Raw genomic sequence first — 18,100 nt, forward strand, 5'->3', positions numbered from 1 at the left:
TTAGAAGACTCAATATTGTTGATATTGAGTATTGATATTGAATACTGAAGATGTCAGTTCTTCCCAGTTTGATCTCTAGATTAAATAAAATCCTAATAAAAATCCCAGCAAGCTATTTTGCAGATATTGAAAAATGGATTCTAAAGTTTGTATGCAAAGACAAAAGACCCAGAACAGCCAACACACTATTGAAGAAGAAAATGAAATTGGAAAACTCACACTAGCAATTTCAATACTTATGATAAAGCTACCATAATCAGGACGGTGTGGTACTGGCAAAAGATCAGACACATAGAACAATGGAACAGAGTAGAGAACCCAGAAATAGACACACAAATACAGTGAACTGATCTTTGATAGAACAATTTTGTACTTACTCAAATTATGAAAAAATAGGATTTACTATAAAAGTTCTCTTCAGAACATGAAACCAGAATTAATGACATGTTGTCTATCCCTTCTGTTAACCTCTACACATTCCACTTCTCTTAGGCTTTTAATAAGATATGCTAAAACTGTATTATATTTCATTGATCAAAGATTTCCAATGTAAGACTACTGACTTTAGAATCATGTACATAATGCTAAGCTTAGAAATAATTTTTATTTATAAAGGATAAAAAATATATCACAATGACTAGATTCATGATATTTCAAACCTCACAACTGAAATATTTTAGTCTATGTTGGCAATACATCATTTTACCAAAGTTATGAAATATTTTCTAATTTACATAAGTTATATGTCTGTATAACTGCAATAGAATAACAGAGAAAATAGGATATCCATTAAGGAAATCACTATTCCTTGATTCTTAGAGTAGAGGAAGAATTTTGTCAACTGGAGGATAAATTTTAATTGTCTTCAATAAGAGAAGGGTTTTAAAAAATAATTCAAAAAAATTTGAATCTCAAAAATCTTAAGAACCTTAAACCTTGATTAAGAACCTCTTCACTCTGCCAAAAGACAGAATTTTTCTATTGGTTTCCATATAACATATTAAGGTTAGAAAAATATAGCAATATTCTTTCCTAAAACTGATCTACTGACATTATTCAACATACTACAAAATAGGAACCAAAAAACAAGAAATAATATTATACAGGCATTAATGTTCAGGTTCTCATTAAACTTGATTTTGAAAAGATCAAGGTTAAGAAATATATTCATCGGTCTAAGAGCCTAGACAAACCACAATATAAAAACTGGATAAAACAGCACATGCAGGACTTCCCTGGTGGCGCAGTGGTTAAGAATCCGCCTGCCAATGCAGGGGACACGGGTTCGAGCCCTGGTCCGGGAAGATCCCACATGCCGCGGAGTAACTAAGCCCGTGCGCCACAACTACTGAGCCTGCACTCTAGAGCCCGCGAGCCACAACTACTGAGCCCTCGTGCCACAGCTACTGAAGCCCGCACGCCTAGAGCCCATGCTCCGCAACAAGAGAAACCACCTCAATGAGAAGCCCGCGCACCACAACGAAGAGGAGCCCCCGATCGCCGCAACTAGAGGAAGACCCCGTGTGCAGCAACAAAGACCCAATGCAGAAAAATTAATTAATTAAAAAAAAAAACAAACAGCACATACAAACAAAAAAACCTCCTAGCCAATTTAATGTATTTATAAACATAAATTCAGAAATCCTAAGTAGAATACTAGCCAATTGAATGTAGCAACATCCCCCCCCCCCAAAAAAATACTATTCCTGATCAGGCAAAGATTACCTTAAGAATGTAAGGATAGGGCTTCCCTGGTGGCACAGTGGATAAGAATCTGCCTACCAATGCAGGGGGCACAGGTTCAATCCCTGGTGTGGGAAGATCCCACATGCCGTGGAGCAACTAAGCCCGTGCACCACAACTACTGAGCCTGTGCTCTAGAGCCCGTGAGCCACAACTACTGAAGCCCGTGCACCTACAGCCCGTGCTCTGCAACAAGAGAAGCCACAGCAATGAGAAGCCCACGCCTCGCAACAAAGGGTAGCCCCCACTCGCCGCAACTAGAGAAAGCCCGCGGGCAGCAACGAAGACCCAACGCAGCCAAAAATAATTAAAAAAAAAAAAAAAAAAGAATGTAAGGATAGTTCAACATTAAGAAATCTATTATTTATATCACTATATATCAACAAATATGTATTAACTACATATTTATAAATTAAAGAAAAAATAATGGGAAACTCTTATATAGTGTAAGGCAGGCACTATTCTAAATACTTTATATATAATAACTCCATAGTTTATCACAATTTCTCATTTTGCAGCTATGGAAAACAAGACACAGAATAACCTGCTCAAGGTCATAAAGCTGGTAAGCAGCAGATCACAGATTTGAATTCAGGCAGTTTTATCTCAGCAGATACCAAAAAAAAAAACAAGATAAAATTCAATACTCATTAGTAATTTACATAAAAATAAGTTGAAAAAAATAGAAATAAGATTTAATCATGTCTAATGATAAAACATTAGAATTATATGTATTAAAATCAAGACTGAGACTGAGATACCCTCTATTACTAATTATATCTAAGATTTTATTGGCTATCCTAGCCAAAACAAGATAGATAAATAAATAAATCTAGAGGTACAAATATTGGAAAGAAAGAGCCAAAACATGAATTATTTGGAGAAATTACAATTGACTGCAGAGAAAATTCAAAAGACTCACTGTTAAAGCTAATAAAAATGTTTAAGTGGCCAGATATAAGATCAACATTAAGAAAAATTAATGACTTTTCTGGATTCAACAATAATGAATTAGAAAATATAATGAAAAAGGATCCTGTTTACAAGTTAGCAATAACAAAAAATCCTAGAAATTTTTTAAAAAGGAATAAGACCCTATGAAGAAATAACAAATCTAAACCAACGGATATAATAAACACCTTAATAAATGGAGAGAAATACAGTCATCCCTCAGTACCCACAGGGAACTGGTTCCAGGACCCACTCACATATACCAAAATCCATGAATGCTCTCATGGAGCAGTCCATGAGATGAATGCTTATGAATATATGCCCCTTATATTAAATGGCATAGTATTCACACATAACCTATGTACATCTTCCCATATATTTTAAATCATCTCTGGATTATTTATAAAACCTAATACAATGTAAATGCTATGTAAATAGTTGCCACCATGCAGCAAATTCAAATTTTGCTTTTTGGAACTTTCTGGATTTATTTTCCCAAATATTTTCCATCTGTACTTGGTGGAATCCAAAGATGTGGAACCCATGGATACAGAGGGCTGACTGTATTATGTTCCTTTTTATAAATTCAATGAACTACCATCAAAATTCCTATACACATTTTTATGGAAACTTAAAAATATTTCTCATGTTTATTTGGGAAAGAAATGTACAAAAATGGTGAAAAAATCTTGAAAATGCAAAACAGTGTCAAATATAATGAAGCTACAGTAACTAAAACAGAAGAGACAAACACGGATTTCAAATACAAGTTGTCAAATACATTACGAAACTGCAGTGATTAAAATGGAATAGACAAATACATAAAAGGTACAAAATGGAGTTCATAACAGGCTCATGGATATAAAGAAATACAACATTAAATTTAAAAAGCAAAGCATATAGGAAGATATCATTTTTATGAAAAAACACATTTATATGTGTGAATGTACAGATTAGAAATCTATGTGTCAAATGTGACAGTCTGAGGAAGATGGCATTGTAGGAGAAAGGGGTAAATGGCAATTTTTGCTTTTCATTAGGTATAAAAATTATCATACATGTATGACATATAAAACTACATACATAAATATATATTACATACTTATAGAGTAATTGCAAGAATTAACGTATTATATATTTAGTGCTTAATACAAATATCAGACGAAATTGAAACAACATATTACAATATTAGTGCTAAGATTAAAAAGTAATATTGTAGGGCTTTCCCCCACTTCAGACATTGCATAACCTGCCAGTCCACTCCAAGCATAACTAGGCATACACTCAATCACTGTGTTCAAAATTTGATTTTAATTTAGATACTTCTAAATCTATTAGACCTAACATTTAAATTACAGACATTTCTCATGCTTGATGAAACACAAAAGGGAATATTGCTGTAAAAAATTTTAAATTCAATATTTACTTTATCAATTCCCCATGTTTAAAAAATGATTTTACATATTATATTACTTTAATTTAACATATGTTTCAGATTTTTTAATATAAGCTCAGAATTCAATATCCACAGTAGCAACAAAAGGTAAGTACAACATTAATTCAAAAGATACAGAGATTTAATTGTCAAGTTGCACCCCTTTTGGATTTAGTATTCAAAGGCCTATGGTTCCACAGATTAAAAACTGAGTATATAGTAGAAACTGGGAATGCAAAAATAAGTAATGATCCTTACTCTCAAGGAGAGAGGAGTTAAAAGAGCAGAGGGCTCCTAACTATCTTGTATTTATATTTTCATGCTGAATCACCTCTTAATATAATAATTTCATAAGTCTACTACTGTGAAAAAAACTAAATATAATTTATCTGTCCTAAAATTGTATCTTTTAAGATTTAGAGTTCTTAATTCAACTATCATGTCTAAATACTTATTAACTTTACCATCTTGCTTCAATAAGCTTTATTATGTGCACAATTCCTTACTGATAGTTATTCTATAATAACAGTTATAAAAAACAGCAGTTGGGACATACGGCAATTCTTAAACTTTAAATTATTACTAGGTTTAATGTATGCAGATCTGAGCCCTCTGCTCTTTTTAATTTATGCCAGTTCTCTGGGGCTCTACTATTATGGATAACTGCTAAATTTATACATTCGGCCCACATCTTTCTTAATAATTTTAGCCTTGTAATTGTCTTCTGTGCATTTCCACTTAGATGTTCTACAGGCATCTCAGCCTAAACCTATAAAAAACTGAACTCATTACTCCTTTACTTAAACAGGTTCCACCTTTATTTCAGTGGGTGGTACTGATGAGTCTACAGTCTCACTCACTAAGGTAGAAAGATGAGAGTAATACTCAGATGTCCCACTCTCATCACTCACACTTAACCAAGTATCAAACCTTGCTAATTTTATCTCTTCAATATGTCTTTAATCCATCCAAATGCCACTACCCAAGTTGCAGCCCTCATTATCTATAACGTATACAGCAGAAAGGTTTTGGAGCCATCCTAGAGCCAGAGAGCTTGCCTTCAACCCTGGCTTAACCACTTAATCTCTCTGTGTCTCAGTTAATTCACCTGTATAATGGGTAAAATATGTATTATTGTGTGTACTCACTGTGTTTAACACACTTCTAGAACAACTGCAATCCTCCCCACCCCCCAAATAATATTTGTAGTATTAACTTGGACAAATGCAACAGCATGGTTTCCTATGTGAAAGTCATATCCCATACAGCTTCCAGAGTGACCTATCTAAAATAAAAATCTTATCATGCTATATCTGTTCAGAATTACTCAGTGACTTTCCACTGTTCTAAGACATAACATGCAAGCTTGTTATTATATACATAAGGCAATCTATCATCTACTTTTTGTCCACCTCACCAGTTTCATTTCACAAGTTCTTGGTTAGGCATTTCAACACCCAGCATCATTAAACTCCATATAGTTATCATGATGCATCATATTCTTTGATATTTCAGGTGCCATGGCTCAAAAACAAACAAACAAAAAACCTGCCAATGGAGAATTTTAATCCAATGTAAATATCCTTCAAAAGTGAAGGTAAAATTTAAAAATTTCAGACAAATAAAAGGTAAGAGAATAAGTTGCCAGGAAAATTGCATTATGAGAAATACTAATGGAAGTTTTTCAGGTATAAGGAACATAATAGATGAAAATGTGGCTCTATTTACATCAAGGAATGAAAAAAGCACCTGAAACGGTAAATGTGTGTGTACTTACAAAATATATTGTTTCTTATTTTTAAATTTCGGTAAAAGATAATTGACCATCTAAAGCAAAAATAATAACAAGGTCTTACAGGATTTACAATATATAAAGAAGTATAAATCTATGACAACAATAAACAAAGGATGAGAGGGAGGAAAAGGAAATACAGTATCTTATAGGTAAATTACAGAAATTTTATTTGAAAATAAACTGTGATAAAGATCCAAATTGTAAACTATAGAGCAACCACTAAAAAATAAATAAATAAACCAAGGAGGTATAGCTAATAATGCAATAGTAAAGATTACATAACACATTTAAAAAATATTTAGTTAATTAATAGAGAAAAAGTGCAACAAAAATAGATAGGAAAAACTAGAAAACAAGCAACAAGATTAATGACCAAAACCCAGCTATATCAAAAATTACATTAAATGTAAGTGGACAAAACAATATAGTTAAAAGATAGAAACTGTCAGACTGGATTTAAAAGAGCAAAACCCAAATATAAGTTGCCCAAAAGAAGTCCACTTTAAATATAAAGACATAGGGGGACTTCCTTGGTGGTCCAGTGGTCAAGAATCCACCTGCCAATGCAGGGACATGGGTTCGATCCCTGGTCAGGGAACTAAGATTCCACATGCTGTGTGGCAACTAAGCCCATGTGCCCCAACTACTGAGCTCGCGCGCCTCAACTAGAGAGCCTGTGTGCCATAAACTACAGAGCCCACGCACTCTGGAACCCGTGCGCCACAACTACAGAGCCCACGCACCCTGGAGCCTGTGCATCACAACTAGAGAAGAGAAAACCCGCATGCCACAACTAGAGAAAAGCCTGCATGCCACAACGAAAGTTCCCGCATGCCTCAACGAAAATCCTGAGTGCCGCAACTAAGACCCGATGCAGCCAAAAAGAAATGAATTAATTAAAAATAAATAAACAAATATTTTAAAACACACACATTAAAAGAAGGCATAGGTAAGTTCATAGTAAAAGGATTTAAATATACACATACATATATATATTCCATGTAAACTGTATTAATGAGATAAAATAGATTTCAGAACAAGTAATACTACTACGGATAAAAAGGGGTATTTCATAATGTTAAAGGGTTGATTCATCAAGAAGACATAATAATCCTAAATGTGAATGCACTTAATTAGAGAACTTCAAAATATATGACGTGAAACTGACAAAAATGAAAGAAGAAACAGACAAACCTACATATACATTTGGAGATTTCAACACTTCTCTATTAGTAATTGATAGATCAGCTGTAAAGAAAAGTTGTAATACTATAGAACACTTGAACAATTAAGAAAATCAATGAAATCAAAATCTGTTTTTCTTTTAAGAAAACAGTAGAATTAATAAACCTTTAGCTGTATTGATCAAGAAAAAAAGGATAAGAGACATTAGCAAGATGGCAAAATAAGTAATTCCCAACTTGGTTCCCTTCACAGAGAGAGCAGCTAGAAAATATCAGTAGATAAGATGCCTTTGTGAAGAACCCAGAACCCAGGGATGAGTTAGAAGCACCCACTTGAACCAAAACAAAACACAAAACAAACACAAGAAAAAAAAAAAAAAAAAAAAAAAAAAAAAAAAAGAAAAACCACATTAGAAAAGTAATAGGGGGACTTCCCTGGTGGCGCAACGGTTAAGAATCTGCCTGCCAATGCAGGGGACATGGGTTTGATCCCTGGTCTGGGAAGATCCCACATGCCGCATAACAACTAAGTCCATGTGCCACAGCTACTGAGCCTGCGCTCTAGAGCCCATGAGCCACAACTACTGAGCCCACATGCCACAACTGCTGAAGCCCGTGTGCCTAGAGCCCGTGCTCTGCAACAAGAGAAGCCACTGCAATGAGAAGCCTGAGCACCACATCGAAGAGCAGCCCCCGCTCGCTGCAACCAGAGAAAGCCCACGCGCAGCAGTGAAGACCCAACGCAGCCAAAAATAAAATAAATAAAATACATAAATGTATAAAAAAAAAAAAAAAAGAAAAGAAAAGAAAAGAAAAGAAAGGTAATAGGAACAGTTTCACTTTGACTGCATTGTCCCTCTCCCAGGGCAGCATATCACTGCACCAAGTGGATCTCCCTGGGCCTACAGTTACGCCAGTGGAAAAAGGAGATCTCAAGGTGGCCATCCAGTTTCCCCAGCGTTCCAGGACACATACCAGGAGAACCACTTAGATACTGCCTAATGGGCATCACTTTGGGAATCAGATAAAGATGGGAAAAGGGAGCATGAGGCTCACAGCAACGAACACTTTGCATTCTTGCTAATGGTGGCACCTGAGCAGAGATCCCAGTGGCTCTGCTCATCTGCAGAGTTGAATTGGTGTTCGTTTCTGGCTGGGCAACTTGCTTGGCAGTTTTTCCAGGTTTGTGTCCCTTGCTATTGACCTCTCTCAGCCACGGACCCATTCTAGAGCCCCACACAGGAAAACAAGTCACTAGTCCTGCCCAATTGCTGACCAGAGCCTCCACCCCTACTCAACCAGGAAGCCTGGCCAGCGATGCCAGGTAGCTATGCAGCACATCTGATATTCAGCCATGACAAAGAAGCATATCAGTAGCCCAACACAACTGCTGCAAAAGGCTGGAAGAGGAGATAGTTTCCTCAAACGCATAGACACCAGTGCAAAGATACAAAGATCACAGAGAATCAGGTAAACGTTCAGGATCAAAGGAGACTAATAAGCTCCAGTGACTAACCCCAAAGAAATACAGATCTATGAACTATCTGAAAAAGAATTAGAATAACTCTCTTAAAGAAATTCAGTGAACTGTAAGAAAACACAGATAGATAACTCTAAAAAAGAGACCATTAAAAACACACACACACACACACACAGAAATGCTGCAGCGGAAGAATACAATGACTGAACTGAAGAATTTAGTAGAGAGCTTCAACAACGGACTTGACGAACAGAAGAAAAAATCAGTGAACTGGAAGAAAAGTCAACTGAAGTTATCCCATCAGAGAAGCAAACAAAAAAGAATGAAAAACAGGGAAGACAGCCTATGTGAATTATGCAATATCATTAAGAGAAACTATCTATGCATTATTAGAGAAAGAGAAGGGAGAAGAATGGGGCAGAAAGCTTATTTATAGAAAGCAGCAAGGGAAAAAAATTACTCACATACAAAGGAACCCCCCCATACTCCATCAGTAGACTTCTCAGCAGAAACCTTGCAACCAGGAGAGAATGAGCTATATTTAAAGTGTTAGAAGAAAAAAACTGTCAACCAAGAACACTTAACAAAGGACAACTGGCAAATTTGTCCTTTAGAAATGAAGGAGAGATAAAGACTTTCTCAGATCAAAAAAGCTGAGGGAGTTCATCACCACTACACCTGCCTTACAAGAAATGCTGAAAGAAGTTCTTCAAGTTGAAATGAAAGGATGCTAATAAGTAATGCAAAAACACAAGAACATATAAAACGTACTGGTAAAGGCAAGTATATTGTCAAATTCAAAATATTCCAATATTGTAATACGGTAATGTGTTAATCACTTAACTCTAGCATAAAGAACACATAAAATATAATTATAAAAATCTATAGCTACAGTAATTCGCTAATCAATCACAATATAAAAGATGTAAATTGTGATGTCTAAAATATAAAATATGGGGGGGAATAAAAAGGTAGAATTTTTTATGCACTCAAAGTTAAGCTGCCATCAGCTTACAATAAAATGTTATATCTATAATATGTTTTATGTAAGGCTCGTGGTTACCACAAAGCAAAAACCTACAGGAGATATACAAAGATAAAGAGAAGGGAATCAAAGCATACCACCACAGAAAATCATCATTCACAAAGGAAGACAGCAAGAAAGGAAAAAAGAAACAAAAGAATTACAAAACAGCCAAAAAAACAATTAATAAGATGGCATTATTAAGTCCTTACCTATCAATAATTACTTCAAATGTAAATGGCTTAAATTCTCCAATCAAAAGACACAGAGTGGCTAAATGGATAAAAAAAAAAAAAAGACAACTATATGCTGCCTACAAGAGACTTAACTCAGCCTTAAAGGAAACAAATAGGCTCAAAATGAAAGGGTGGAAAAAGATATTTGATGCAAATGTAAACCAAAATAGAACAGGAGTAGCTACACTTATAACAGGCAAAACAGACTTTAACTCAAAAACTAATATAAGACGAAGTAGGTCAAATATTATAATAAAGGGGTCAATTCATCAAGAGAATATAACAACTGTAAAGATTTTATGCACCTAACATAACGAGTACCTAAATATATAAAGCAAATTAAAAAAAGAAATAAAATAATAATTGATGGGGACTACAATATCCTCACTTTCAATAATGGATAGATCACTCAAAAAAATCAAGAAACATTGGACTTGAATCACACTTTAGTTCAAATGGTCTTAAAAGACATATACAGATGATTCCATCCAACAGTAACAGAATACGCTTTCTTCTCAGGGTTACACAGAACATTCTCCAGGATAGATCACATAATAGGTCACAATACAAGTCTTAACAAATTTAAGAAGACTGAGATAATTTCCAGTCTCTTTTCTGACCACAATAGTATAGAACTAAAGTCAACAGCATGATAAAACAAGGAAATTCACAAATACATAGAAATTACACAACATACTGCTGGTCAAAGAAGAAACCAAAAGAATAATCAAAACTATCTTGAGACAAATGTAAATGGAAACACAATATACCAAAACTTAAGGGATGCTGCAAAAGCAACTTTAACAGGGAATTTTATAGCAATAAATGCCTACATTAAAAAAATTCAAATAAATAGGCATCTAAATAAGAAAGGAAGAAGTAAAATTGTCCCTCTTTGCAGATGTTATGATCTTGTATACAGAAAAACCTAAAGATGTCACATAAAAATTTTTAGAATAAATGAATTCAATAAAGTACAGGACACAAGATCAAAATGCAAAAATCAGTTGTGTTTCTGTATACTAACAATGAATAAGCTGAAAAAAAAAAAACAAAGAAAACAATCTCATTTACAATAGCATAAAAAATATTAAGGAATAAATTTAGCCAAGGACAGGAAAGATCCCTACACTGAAAGCTATAAGACATTTATAAAAGACACAAATAAATGAAAAGATAGTCCATGTAAATGGACAGGGTGAGTTAACACTGTTAAAATGTTCATACTACCTAAACCATCTAGTATAGATTGAATGCAATTCATATCAAAATTTCAATGACATTTTTTACAGAAATAGAAGAACAATCCTAAAATTTGTATGGAACTACAAAACACCCCAAATAGCCTAAGCAATCTTGAGAAAGAACAAAGCTGGAGGCATGACTATTCCTGATTTCAAACTATACTACAAAGCTACAGTAATCAAAACAGTATGGTATTCGCATTAAAAACAGACACATAGACCCAATAGAACAGAATGGGGAGTCCATAAAAAAAAAAACCCACACATATATTGTCAACTAATATTTGAAAAGGGAGTCAAGCATAGTCAATGAGAAAAGGATAGTCTCTTCAATAAATGATGTTGGGAAAACTGGACATTACCATGCAAAAAAAAAAAAAAAAAAGAAAGAAATTGGACCCCCCCCCAATCTTACACAACTCACAAGAATTAACTTAAAATAGATTAAAGACTTAAATGTAAACCCAGAAACTATAAAACTTCTAGAAGAAAACATAGGGGAAAAGCTCCTTGACAGTGTCTTGGCAATGAGCTTTGGGATATGAAATCAAAAGCATAAGCAACAAAAGCAAGAATAAACAAAGTTGGACTACATCAAACTAAAAAGCTGCTACACAGCAAAAGGAGCAATCAACAAAATGAAAAGACACCCTATGGAATGGAAGAAAATATTTGCAAACCACACAACTGATAAGGGGTTAAAATCCAAAATATAAAGGAACTCATACAACTCAATAGCCAAAACAAACAAACAATCTGATTTTAAAATGGGCAAAGGACCTGAGGAGACATTATTCTAAAGAAGACATATAGATGACCAACAAGTACCTGAAAAGGTGCTCACATCACTAATCATCTGGTAAATGAAAATCAAAACCACAATGAGATATAATCTTATACCTGTTAGAATGGCTAATAAGAGACTTCAAGTGCTGGCAAAGATGTGGAGAAAAGGGAACTATTGTGCACTGTTGGTGGGAAGGTAAATTGGTACAGTCACTATGGAAAATAGTATAAAGGTTTCTCAAAAAAATTAAAAATAGAACTACCATATGATCCAGCAATCCCACTTCTGCTTATATAGCCAAAGGAAATAAAATTTCTATTTCAAATAGATATCTACACCCCCATGTTCACTGCAGCATTACTCACAGTAGCCAAGATATGAAAACACCCTAAGTACCTACCAGTGGATGAATGGCTAAAGGAAATGTGATACACATACACCCACACACATAGTGGAATATTATTCAATCAGAAGGAAATTCTGCCATTTCCTTCTGTACAGCAAACGAAACAATCAACAAAATGAAAAGGCAAACTAGGGAATGGAAGAAAATATTTGCAACATGGATGAACCTTGGGGGCATTATGGTAAGTGAAATAGGTCAGATAAAGACAAATATTGTATGATCTCACTTATATGTGGAATCTAAAAGCTGAACTCATAGAGAGTAGATTGGTGGTTGTCAGGGGATCGGGGTCTGGAGGAAATGGGAAGATGTTGTTCAAAGTGTACAAACTTCCAGTTGTAAGATGAATAAGTTCTAGGGGGGGCTCAGTAAAGCATGGTGACTATAGTTAATAATACTGTATTGTATACTTGAAAGTTGCTCAGAGAATGAATCTTAAATGTTCTCACCACACACACAAAAAAAGGTAATTATATGATGTGCTGGATCTATTAACTAACCTTATCATGCTAATCATTTCGCAATATATACGTGTATCAAATCATCACGTTGTACCTCTTAAACTTATACAATGTTATATATCAATTATATCTCAATAAAGCTGGAAAAAAAGGAGAAAACACAAATTACAAATATCAGGAATGAATGATGGAACATCATTATTTATATTATAGACATTAAAAAAGACAGTAAGAGAATATTAAGAATAACTATATAACAAAATTGACAATTTAGCTGAAATAGTCTAATACTTTGAAAGACATAATTAACCAAAAAAAGACTCAAAAGATTTAGATATGTTATCCTATATCTAATTTAAAAATTAAATTATTAATAATATTCTCACAAAGAAAATTCCAGGCTCAGATGGTTTCATTGGTGAAGTCTATCAAACACTTAAGGACGAAATAATATCAACCTTATGTATACAAACTCTTCCAGAAAATAGAACACTTCCTAATTCGATTTATAAGACTAACTTTATTCTGATACCAAAACTAGTCTAAGACATTAAAAGAAAACTACAAACCAACAAATTTTTTTTTAACAAATTGGGCTGAAATACTTGGATCTTCATATGAGGAAAAAAGGGAACTTCCACCCTTACCTCACACCATACAAAAAAAGTTAACTCAAAATGAATTATAGATCTTAATATAAAAGCTAAAAGTATAAAATTTAGACAAAAATATAGAAGAAAATCTTCACAATCTTGAAGTAGGCAAAGATTTCTTAGGACACAAAAACACAAACCATAAAGGAAAAATTATAAATTAGACTTCATCAAAATTTTTAAATTCTGCTTTTCAGAAGACCTCATTAAAAAATGAATGGCAAGCAAAAGACTTGGAGAAAATAGTCACATTATGTATACATGATAAAGACTTTTATCCAGAATATATTGAGAACTCTTACAGCTCAATAAGAAGGAAACATCTAATTTTTTTTTTAAATGGGAAAAGGATTTGAATAGACATTTAAGAAGATAATGAATAACAAGCACAAGAAAAGATGTTCATCATCACTAACATCATTATTTATCAGAAAATAATCAACTAATTAAAGACACAATGAGATACCACTAAAACACATAATAATGGCTAAATCAAAAAGATTTATAATAATAAATATTGGCAAGGATCTGCAGTAACTGGAACTCTCATAGATTGCTAGTGGGACTGCAAAATGGTATACAGCCACTTTGAATTAGAGTTTTCTTGTTTATTATAAAGTGAAACTAACATATACCATACTACCAGCAGCACTACCCAAGAGAAATAAAAGCATATGTCCAGACAAATTCTTGTACATGGTTGTTCATACCAGATCTATTTATAATAGTTCCAAACTAGAAACAATCTAAAATGTGATGTGTGCTATTATGATATGGAATACTCCTCAGGGAAAAAAAGAACTATTGATACACACAACAACAACATGACTGAACCTCAAAACCACTGTGCTGAGGGAAGGAAGCTAGACACAAAAGAATACCCACTATATGAGTCCACTTAAATGAAACTATAGAAAAGATGAGTTTAATCTATAAAGATAAAAAGTAGATCTGTGGTTGTCCGGGGCCAAGGAAAGGGGGAGGAGTGTGGAGACTGACTGTAAAAGGGAACAAAGGGACTTTTTCAGGCATTGTAAATGTTGGTAGCTTGATTGTGGTGGTGGGTACATGGTTATACACATTTGTCAAAATTTCTCAAACTGTACACAAAATGGGCGCATATTTATTGTATATAAATTATAACTAAATGTTTTAAAACTTACTCATGGGAAAGCAAACACTTCCAGAAAATAGAACACTTAACTCATTTTATGACTAACACTTTTTCAATACCAAAACTAGACAAAGGCATTAAAGTGCCAACTACCTTGGTGTATGTTTATTATTAGCCTTCTATCAAGAAAACACAGCACTTGTACACACTGCTATTTTTAAAATGGATAACCAACAAGGACCTACTATATAGCACAGGGAACTCTGCTCAATATTGTATTAACAACCTAAATGGGAAAAGAATTTGAAAAAGAATAGCTATATGTGTATGTATAACTGAATCACTTTTCTGTACACCTGAAACTATCACAACATTGTTAATCAACTATACTCCAATATAAAATAAAAAGTAAAAAAAAAATTTAAGAAGTCTCCATATATTGTACACCCACAAAAAAAAAAAAGAAAAGAAAAGAAAAGAAAAAGAAAACAGCACTGATCAAGCATTTAAAGATACTTAGGTATTTGCAGCAGGAGAGGGGAAGTTTGGATAAAGAAAACAGTAATAATAGCTTCCTAACACAGTAACCTAATTTACAATTTTATCCTGAAGTCTTGCCACATTTCTCCTTCTTTAAAAACTTCATCTCCTAACCAATCTTCTATAAAAAGTAGATCTCCACTGGTAAGACCAAACACTGAAAATGATTTCTAAAAGCAAGACTGATAAACCCCTGCAGCTTTCAATACAACTTCTGACAATTCTTTCAAAATTAGAGTAACAGTTCACTCAATCACTATTAATTAATAAATGAGTTAAGTCAAATCTAAAAGTTTTATGATGATAGGACCTGTTCACTTATTGTGAAAAAAAGTCAGACATATATAATAGTAGAGAGAGCACCATAATGAACTCCCATCCACATGTCATCAACATTATAAAATTCAAAATGTTATTATTCTTGCTTTATCTTTCTCTTTTTATCTCCTTTCTTTAACAAGCAAATCTCAGATGTCCTGCCACTTCAGTCACATATACTTCAATATGCATCTCTAAAAAATATGAATTTTTAAAAAAGATTTCTTTTTAAGATTACTTATTTTTGTACAGTATGAATATATTAGCTAGCTTTCTCAATAGACTACATATCTGGTTGAATTCTTGCCACCTGTCTTCAACATCATAATTTTTTTCAACTTCTGAAAACTATGGCAACTACATTATTAATAAAAAAGTCTTTCAAAGAACATTCTTTTCTATAAGATTTCATTAAGTGTTGATAGCTTATAGCCTTCATTAAAACTAGACATGTCATTTAAATATAGCATAAAGCTCAGTTTTTCATTTGACAAGGAAACTAATTTCTTGTTTGGATAAGGGAGTGAACAGAAATAAAAAGTGGTCACTAAGGCCTAGCCAAAGAAAAGAAGTTATCCATTGCTGTTTAAAATGGATATAATATCCCTACATAAGTATGCAATGGGTGCAAAACCATATTCTACACAACCTAAAGATTGGTAGAAAGTATTCGCATTCTAGTGACTCAGTAGAGGCACTTCTCACTAATTCATGATCGAATATTTTTCACTGTAATTAATCTGGAGATATCATCACATCACTTAACATTCATTCTACTAAATGATAAAAATTACAAAAACCTTTGTTTTATACTCTATAGAGTATAGAGCACATTATACTCTATTTGAAAAGTATACCTGATATATTTACCATGACTATTATTTTGTTTCAGGAAGAATAGAGAGCACTATATTTTAATGATGACATGAGTTGTACTAGAGTTGACTTGATAAATTCCTTAAAGCTAAACCCTAAGATCTTAAAAGCAAGTAAAAGGATTTTCATCCATGAATAAGACAGTGTGTTAAACATACCCTACCTAGTTGTCTGAGGACAAAGGGATAGGGGGATAGTGACATAGGAATCAACATGGAAAGAAAGTTAATTTTTAGGGTTTCAAAGAACATTTTTGAATTGAAGCGTTTCTTCTGGCTTTCAATATAAAGCATTTTGTGAATTCCCCCCCCCCCATTTTTAACACTCACATCATCAAAAAAGAATTAGCTATGAAATAAAGTTACACCAAGGCACATAAATCTTAAGAGGTATATTCTACTTCTCTTCTACATTTCTTCTACGTAAGGTACAAACCATTCATCTTAGGAAGAATTAAAAGGAATTATCCATAAGGTCAACAAAAAAATCTAGGAAGCCTCAGAGTAGCTCAGTTAGAATCTTAATAAAAGATAAAAAGAGAGATAAACCCTCACCTTGCCTATTTAAGTACATATAAGAATGGGACTTATAATGCATACACTGACATTGACTAACTCATGGCTGCATGAGGTAATACTGCTCTCATACACACATTATTTATCCACTACATGTTACTTGTCCTAACCTTTCAATTTAATTGAATCTAACAGAACCTATTAAATTCAGCCTGGTTGCATAAGATTATGACAGTAATTAATGAGTCAGATTTTTAAGTGAGTTGAAGATAAACTGCCTGGTTAAGAAGGCTTTTCCCTTTTGTTCCCCCGCTGTTTATTGAAATGGAAACTAGAATACCGATATACTTAGGATTCCACTAAAAGTGTAATACTGACTTTTCCCTGTGTCTGAATTAAGTCAGGTTTGAAACTTGTTGGTTACTTGAATTCACACATAAATCAATACAAATTTGGTAAAATTTAAATTGCAATTTTCAAAATAATGCAACAGACTGACCCAATTTTACTCTCCCCTTTGGGAAAAAAAAAAAAGCTGAACTACAGATTTATCTCAGGAATGACCTCTGAGGCAAGTCATATAATAAACATTCATTTTATTTGTTCTTTTTTCCCCCCATCCATTTTTCTAACAAAAAAAGCAGACTGTAAAATTTAAATCATAGAAACATCAGAAGTTCTTACAAATAGGCTGCTCGTTTTAGTTTAAAATGTTTGACTATCCTTTTAAAGTTTTCAAACTTCTCTCCCTCCACATAAGCAAGCTTTTACGTTTACTATTGCCTGTTATTTGAAATAAAGTAAGGGTTTTATCGCTATTGGGTGGTGGGTTGGGGGAGGGGGAAGTCATAGTATAGTTTTTGGCACAGATTTATTTAAAACAAATATTAAAAACTCCAGATCCTCCTGAAAAGTAGTGAGGATGATATCTCACTACTCTTGTAATATCAGGGTTTTTTTTTTTTCCACTGACACACAAGTGCACCTGAAAATACAAGTTGCATAGCAGTGATTACACAAACCTAGAAAAGGCATGCTCACAGCTGTTATGAAGAGTGAAAACTCAAAGTACACTTTACGGTAATGGTGTCAATGATGATTTTTAAATATATATGTATTGTCACTTGAGAAAAAGAAAGATCATTTAAACAATTTGACTGTGAGAAACTCGGTGTTGAGTGGACCACGGTAAAGCTAAATTGTTTCAAATGTACATAACAAAACTTAAGTGTGGTGCATTCACCACTCTGAGGACACTAGTCATTGAATCAGAAAGATTATTTAACAAGTCTCCAGTTCTTAAGATGATTTATCCCAATACCTTAAATGATAACATTC

At 33.5% G+C, this 18,100-nt stretch overlaps 1 protein-coding gene across 1 annotated transcript in view; it reads right to left on the bottom strand.

Moving 5' to 3' along the window:
• Positions 1-18,100, bottom strand: part of ADAMTS6 (ADAM metallopeptidase with thrombospondin type 1 motif 6) — a 259,758-nt gene that overhangs the window by 137,672 nt on the left and 103,986 nt on the right. The gene's annotated exons all lie outside the window — the stretch shown is intronic.

This window comes from Eubalaena glacialis, chromosome 4 (genome assembly GCF_028564815.1).
Source record: "Eubalaena glacialis isolate mEubGla1 chromosome 4, mEubGla1.1.hap2.+ XY, whole genome shotgun sequence".
Taxonomy (NCBI): domain Eukaryota; kingdom Metazoa; phylum Chordata; class Mammalia; order Artiodactyla; family Balaenidae; genus Eubalaena; species Eubalaena glacialis.